General features: G+C 31.9%; 1 long non-coding RNA gene across 1 annotated transcript; it reads left to right on the top strand.

Annotated features, from left to right (window-relative positions):
- Positions 1-520: 520 nt before the first annotated feature.
- LOC139873389 (uncharacterized) lies at positions 521-2,057 on the top strand. Its single transcript, XR_011767323.1, has 4 exons — positions 521-798; positions 1,033-1,072; positions 1,243-1,316; positions 1,704-2,057. It is a non-coding gene; the product is annotated as an uncharacterized lncRNA (long non-coding RNA).
- The last annotated feature ends 6,695 nt before the right edge of the window (positions 2,058-8,752 follow it).

Genomic DNA, 8,752 nt, shown 5'->3' with positions numbered 1-8,752 from the left:
ACCAGCACTTTCAGTGAAGGGGAGGTCTCGGGTTCAATCCTAAGGGGTGCCCGCATTTAATGACCAAACTGGAGAATGCCTTACCTGGTAGCGGTGGAGGGCTGGCTTGCCGTTTACCAGGGGTTTACCTGCGGTGGGGGGGCCAATGTGCTCTGGCCTATAGTAGGGTTCCTCGTAAAAAAAAAAAAAAAAAAAAAAAAAAAAAAAAAAAAAAACTTGTTTAACTACATTTGGTGTACGGAGTATTAAATAAAGTAGGGTATGAGATATCACTATCACTATCACTATCACTATCACTTCACTATATACATTAAAAGAGACTCTCAATTAATTCATAATAATTAAAACCTCCTTAATTATCATTAAATTAAAAAATTATATTATAATATCATCCAACATTCCTTAATTATCCATTAAAAAAAATTAGCTAATAAATCAATTGTTAACAATAATATCCCTTAATTACCCTTCTTTCAATCACGCTCTCTCAAATTTAATTCCCTAATTATCTTAACCCATCGTGTAACTCTTCCTTCCTCATGCAATTCCCTAATCCAACTCAATACATATTCTATATACTGAGTTCAAAATCGTCACTCTTTGCCCCTAAAATCTTTTTCTACGATTCACACACGATAACGATTCACATTCAACAATCAATCAATTAATTGAAGAAGACTGAATACGAAGATTCTATCTAGGGTTTCGTGCATTAATTGTAAGGTCGACTAGGGCTTAAAAGGTTGATTCATATGGGTGAATCGCAATCGTTTCCTGAATCACGAGTATCATAAAACGGTAATGTTTCAATTTTTTTGCATCTTATAGGTTTAAATTATTAGGGATTTTGATAGCAAAAATTAGGGATTTTGATTGCAAAAATTAGGGCTTTTCACTTATTGCTAAAACACAGGGACCGAATTATCAAACCATCAATATAAGGGTTGTTATATTGATTTGCAATTGTTTGAATATTAATTTGTATTGTTTGAATATTAATTTGTTTCCGATTTCGATGTATTATGAAAGCAGGTAATTTCGATTCCGATTCCTTTGAATAGGACGATTGCAGGTAATTTCGATCTTCGTTTAACTAATTTAGGGTTTTAATTAATGAAGGTTGATTCATCAATTGTTATATAATAATCAAGAACTCGAATTCCTAACCAAGAACAAGAAGCAATTACATGATCCTGATTTAACCCTACTTGCATCACTAGATTTTTAACATGAGTTTAACAGGCTTTTAGAGAGGGATTGAACAATGAAGGTCTTTGCTTGGTCTTTCTCATTTCAGAAAATCATTGGATTCACAAGTAACGTTTATAACTTTTTTATGAATTTATAACTATTTTATGATTATAAACCGGTAGTATGGACCATTTGAGAGGGCTAAGGGCCATAACACAAGTAATTAACTATTGAGAAAATTCAACTGTGGGTGCAGTTGGGATGCTGTCCAAAGGGAATGTTCCTTTGAGAAGATGTGTAGAAAACATGTTTTAAATGGGCAGGTCAAGCGGGTCAAAATTGGTTTGACCCAAATCAGTCTTCTCTCAATATTATTCTTAAACCTCTCTATACAGAATTAGTTTGTCAAAACTATTTTGATTATAATTATATAATATATTTCAATATGTGTTTGCATGAGTTTATAATAATATAAAGAGACCCTAATTTTTCATGTTTCTCTTCATACTCAGATGGCGGTCGTTGCAGCATTATGTGTTCAATACGAAGCAGATTTTAGGCCAAACATGAAGATTGTTTCCAAGGCTTTGCATCTGATCTACCATCAAAAACCAGTAGGCAGGGTCTCATGCTTCTTCGTAAGCAAATATCTAGAAATGGTGTTGAGTTTTATCTAGAATTCTAGAAAAGTTTAGTTTGAAATATAGTAAAATAAATTATGGAGCTGCGTTGTTGATATCCTAATCCCAGAATTAGGTGATAATTAGTGCCCATTTGTTTATTTTCCAAAGTTTTGTATGTGTTTAGTTATTACAATGATTGATTGGTGAGTGTTTATAGCACTTGTTCCTATATGAATGAAACCTTTTGATGTAATTGATTTTTTAGTAATTTTAAGGAAAATTCATCAAATTACACTTTTTTGAAGTTTGATAAAAAAAACAATTGAAAAAATATGCTAAAACACATCATAGGCTCGAACAAGGTTTGCACAAGCTGCTGTTCAAACTGGCCATGGATGCATTTTCAGCTACAATGACCGATAAACTGACATGACGACCCGTGAACTAAGTGCGAACGCGAACATGTTCTGACTCTAGTTCGAACAGTATACCTTTTGATAAATATCTTTTAGATTTGTCCTAGGTTCCACCTTAGTCTTTAGGCATCAGATTTCAATATGGTTTATGTATCAGAAAAATATGATAGAGTGGATGAATATATGAGAATAAAAAAAAATACACTCGAAGATATTATATAGACTCCAGATGTTTTTTAAATTTAATATTTAATTATTATTAATATTATTAATATTAATATTAATATTAATATTAATTTACTATTTAATTAATTATTAATATTAATATTAATATTAATATTAATATTAATATTAATATTAGTATTAATATTAATATTAATAATTAATAATATCTATCTATATCTATATCTATCTATATACTATATACTATAATAAAAGAAGTGATCTTGTGTGTCATTGCAATAAAAAAATTCCCCGTTTGAATGCTTGCTTTCACACTTTAAAATTACACCCAGCCCCCTCCAAGAATTCACTATATACAGCTTTTTTGAGGGTCTAAAATGTAAATTTATTCTTTTATTTAATTTAAAAGACAAAACCCACCATCCGACTTTAACAGGCCTTATCTTCGTACTCGATGCGAGTTAATTGTCACCGCCACCACCATTAAACTTGAAATAATTTTTCGAACAAAACGAGACTAACTACGTTCGAAACGGACAATTATTCAAAAACGGTACGCGCACCTACATCTATAACGAGTCTTATCTTCCTACTCGACGCGAGTTAATTTTCACCGCTACCACCATTAAACTTGAAATAATTTTTCGAACAAAACGAGACTAACTACATTCGAAACGGACAATTTTTAAAAAACGGTACGCGCACCTACATCTAAACTGAGTCTTAACACATGGGCCGTTTGCCCTTCTGTACATACACAACACTACGGTAAATATGAATACGCAGGCCGAAAGCCCCCGCCGCATCGCGCGGGCCGAACTGGACTAGTTATCTTTTTATAAATAGAAAGAGACGAAAGAAACGGATGTTGTTTAATGTAATTATAAAGGTTTTAATTTCAAAGACGACTTTGTTTAATATGTTAAGTCATGGTGGCCGACATATTATGTTAAAGTCAAAATTTGATTGATCAAATTCATGGAGATATTAATAATCCACCTAACTGCACAGTGAATTATTGTACTATAAATATGTGATCGATTGTAATCAGTAAGTGCACCAATTTTTACATATATACATAAAGATATATTCCCTCTTCTCTCTTTAATAATCATTAATAGTTTATAGTCAAAAACCACGTCACTAAAGGTAGTTATAAGCCTACTGAATTATAACACGTCACTAAAGGTAGTTATAAGCCTACTGAATTATAACACAAGGTAGTTATAAGCCTACTGAATTATAACACGTTATCAGCACGAAGTGCTCCGTATAATCAAGGTAAAAAAAAATATCTTTAACGATATCTTATATTATTTATTAGTAAGGTAAATCTAACTTTTATTAACTTCACTAACATTTATATTTATGTTATTTAAGTTATATATGGTCGGTTATACCGCCTGAATTATATTTCTGTAATCCAACTCTTATTAACTTCACTAACATTTACATTTATGTTATCTAACATTTATTTCTGAATACTAACATTTACATTTATGTTATCTAACATTTATTTCTGGTTACTTACATTTATTTATTGCATACTAATGTTTATTCTTAAAACTATTAGTTATACATAATACGTTTATTTTTATCTCCGTATTTATACTAATTAAATTCTTTTATTAAAATATACAACGGCAACATAACGATCGTTAACATTAATTAACAACGGTACAAAGGTCATATATATACATAACGGTTGTTAACGTCGATTGACGACTTTACAGCGACTATATTTTTCAAATATAAATTAAACATCCCCGTTTTCACATTTTCACAAATCAGTCTTCATTTTCTCAAATTACTACTCTCAAATTATTTTTTAAAAAAAGATGATTAACTCAAGGATGATTTTCCCTACTATATTGGTCATAATAGCTATCATCCTTGTTGCTTGTACACCACTGGATGAACCTATATTCTATCATTCCCTTATGGTTTTATTATTTGTAATCATGCCATTATTCTGTTGTTTGCTACTTATGAATCTAAACTAATTCTAATTTCATGTTGTTATTTGTCTATGAAAAAAAAAATTGATTATGATTATGATTTATGTTGTTCATCTTTCTGAAAATAGAAAATGTCAAACTTATCAAAACTTGAGTTTGATGCCTTAGACGTATCGGGAACAAACTACACATCATGGGTTATGGACGTAGAAATAAATCTTGGATCATTGGGTATTCTAGAAACTTTAAAAGAAAACAATACTTGTTCCGATCAAGATAAATTAAAATCAATTGCTTTTATTCGCAAACATATTGATACCACCTTAAAACATATGTTTCTCACTATCAAAGATCCACATGTTTTATGGGAAAGTATCAAGAGTAGATTCGATAATCAAAAGGAAATATTACTCCCAGCTGCGAGGGAAGAATGGAGAAATCTAATGTTCAAAGATTTCAAAAAGGTAAGTGAATACAGCTCGGTCATGTTCAAGATCCGTTCAAAGCTTCAATTCCGTGGTTAAAAAATAAGTGATGATGATATGATGGAGAAAACTTTCTCCACAATGCATTCTGCAAACATAACTGTGCAAGAAAATTTAAGATTGCAGAATTACAAAAAATTTTCCAAACTTCAAACTTATCTCTTAGTTGCAGAAGTGAATAAAGAATTACTGATGAAAAATCAAGAATCTCGTTCTACCGGCGCGCTAGCATTTCCTGAAGCTAATGCTATTAACAATAATAATAATAAAAGAAGAAATGCACATGGACGAGGACGTGGACAAGGTCGTGGTCATATTAGCCAAAACCATCATCATGAAAATTACCATAACAATAATAAAAATCATAACTATGTTCGAAATCACCCTTATGGTAATGGTCGTGGTGGTGGTCGCGATCGTGGACAAAGAAATAATAATCCACAAAATTATAAAATCCAAACACCATACAATCCCACAAATCACAATGTTGAAGAAGGCTCTTCAAAGAATGTTGAAAATTCTTGTTACCGATGTGGTAAAATTGGCCACTGGTCTAAAAACTGCCTAACAAATCAGCATACTGTTAATCGGTATCAAGAATCCCTAAAGGGAAAAGGAAAAGAAGCAAACCTTGTGGATGACCTTGATACAAAAATCACTGAGCCAACTTGTGACTACTTTAATGAATAAATTTCTAATATATATATATATATATATATATATATATATATATATATATATATATATATATATATATATATATATATATATATATATGTTCGCGTTAAATAAATGGTTGTAGACTTTCAATCTACACCATATCTAGTTTACTACATATTTCCTTATTATGTGCTATCGTTTGTAACATATTTTGAATATAATATATTGATGAACTATGTACTCATTATTTATTTCTCATGTTTTTTTTTTTTTTTTTGAAGTTCATCATGTATACTGCTGGAGTGAAAAATCAGTCAAATGGTGGAGATATTTGTATTGGAGACAGTGGTGCCACTCACACCATACTCAAATCTAAAAAATATTTCACAGACTTGAAAGCAACTGAAGGAACTATACATACTATATCAGGTCCCGTGGACTTAATAAAAGGAATGGGAAAGGCAAAATTCATGTTACCAAATGGTACGAATTTTCTGATAAATAATGCCTTATTTTCTCCCATGTCAAAGAGAAATTTATTAAGTTTCTCTGACATATACCAAAATGGATATGATTATCAGTCAGTGACAACAGAAAATGAAAAATATTTAAGTATCACTGATAAGAATCGTGTAATTGAAAAACTACCAAGACTTCATTCTGGTTTATATTATACACATATAAATGTACCTGAAGTAAATGTGGTAGTTAAAGAAAAGTCATGTGATCCTGTAATGATCAGTTTGTGGCATGAGAGATTAGGCCACCCAGGATTAATAATGATGAAAAGAATAATACAAAATACACATGGACATCCATTGGCAGATCAAAGGATCCCTCATGATGCACTTATCCCATGTACATCATGCTCACTTGGAAAATTGATAATAAGACCATCACCTCTCAAGGTTGAAAAAGAATCACCAATGTTTCTTGAAAGAATTCAAGGTGATATATGTGGACCAATTCATCCACCATGTGGACCATTTAGATATTTCATGGTCCTAATAGACGCATCTAGTAGATGGTCTCATGTTGTCTATTATCAAGTCGAAACATGGCATTTGCAAAATTTCTTGCTCAAATTATTAAATTGAGAGCACATTTTCCTAATTAAACTATTAAAAGGGTGAGACTAGATAATGCTGGTGAGTTTACATCTCAAGCATTTAATGATTTTTGCATGACTATTGGGATTGTTGTTGAACATCCTGTTGCTCATGTGCATACACAAAATGGTTTAGCCGAATCACTAATTAAACGATTGCAGTTAATAGCTAGACCATTGATAATGAGAACAAAACTCCCAGTATCGGTATGGGGTCATGTAATTTTACATGCTGCATCATTAATTCGCATTAGACCATGTGCAAGTCATACATATTCTCCTTTGCAATTTGCTTTTGGCCATCAGCCAAATATTTTCCACCTTAGAATATTTGGTTGTGCGGTTTATGTTCCTATCGCACCACCACAACGCACTTAAATGGGTCCTCAAAGAAGGATGGGAATATATGTTGGATATGAAACATCTTCAATAATAAGATATATTGAACCCATGACGGGTGATGTTTTTACAGCACGTTTTGCTGATTGTCACTTTAATGAAACATTATTCCCTAGATTAAGGGGAGAAATGAAAAATAAAGAAAATGATGTTTCATGGTGTGAACCACAATTAATGTATCTTGATCCTCGCACGAAAGAATGTGAGACTGAAGTTCATAAAATAATGCATATGCAAGAACTTGGGAATAAATTGCCCGATACATTTACAAATACAAAAAGGGTGACTAAATCATATATACCAGCAGCAAATGCTCCAGCTCGAATTGAAATTCCAAAAGCTGACAATAAAGTCACTCTTGAGTCTTTGCCACGCCAGACACGTGGGAGACCAATTGGTTTCAAAGATAAAAATCCTCGAAAAAGAAAATCAGCTGATAATGAGGTAAAAGAAAGTGTTCAAGAAGATCAATACTCCTTCTGCAGAGGAGATTGATGATGTAAATACGGAAATTGCAATCAATTATGCACACTCAAAAATAATATGGAACCGAAATGAAATGAAAAATCTTGATGAGAAATTTTCATATAATATTGCATATGACATCATGAATGATGATGATGATCCAGAACCAAAATCTGTCATTGAATGTCAAAACAGACATAACTGGAATCAATGGAAAGGAGCAATACGAGCTGAATTTGAATCGCTCAATAAAAGAAAAGTTTTCGGATCTATCATTCTCACACCTAAAGATGTGAAACCTGTGGGATATAGATGAGTTTTTGTGCGAAAAAGAAATGAGAAAAATGAAGTTACAAGGTATAAAGCTAGACTTGTAGCTCAAGGTTTTTCTCAAAGACCGGGAATTGATTATGAAGAAACTTATTCTCCTGTTATGGATGCAATTACTTTTAGATACTTAATCAGCCTGGCAGTTTCTAAAAATTTAGAAATGCATCTCATGGATGTTGTGACTGCTTATCTATATGGATCACTTGATAGTGACATATATATGAAGATACCCGAAGGATTTAAGGTATCAGAAGCATCCAATGAAAAACCTAAGGAAATGTATTCGATTAAATTACAAAGATCTTTATATGGGTTGAAACAATCGGGTCGCATGTAGTAAAACGATTAAGTGATTACTTGATAAGCAAAGGGTATACAAATAATCTTATTTGCCCATGTGTTTTCATTAAGAAAAAAACATCCGGATATATGATCATAGCCGTTTATGTTGATGATCTTAACATCATAGGTACAAATAAAGAGATCCATGAAGTCATTCAACTTATAAAGAAAGAATTTGAAATAAAATATCTCGGAAAAACTAAATATTGCCTTGGCTTGCAGATTGAGTATATGCCTAATGGTTTACTTGTACATCAAACAACTTATACGGAAAAGATTTTAAAACGTTTTAATATGGACAAGGCAAAACCATTAAGTACTCCTATGGTTGTTAGATCACTTAATGTTGACACTGATCCATTTCGTCCCTGTGAAGATCATGAAGATATCCTGGGACCAGAAGTATCATATCTTAGTGCAATTGGAGCTCTTATGTATCTTACAAATTGTACAAGACCTGACATTTCTTTTGCAGTTAATTTGTTGGCAAGGTTCAGCTCAGCTCCTACCAAAAGACACTGGAATGTGATCAAACAAATATTTAGATACCTTCGAGGAACTACTGATTTAGGATTATTTTATTCTAACGAAT

This window comes from Rutidosis leptorrhynchoides, chromosome 10 (assembly GCF_046630445.1).
Source record: "Rutidosis leptorrhynchoides isolate AG116_Rl617_1_P2 chromosome 10, CSIRO_AGI_Rlap_v1, whole genome shotgun sequence".
NCBI lineage: Eukaryota > Viridiplantae > Streptophyta > Magnoliopsida > Asterales > Asteraceae > Rutidosis > Rutidosis leptorrhynchoides.
This window is presented reverse-complemented; position numbering and strand designations above follow the sequence as displayed.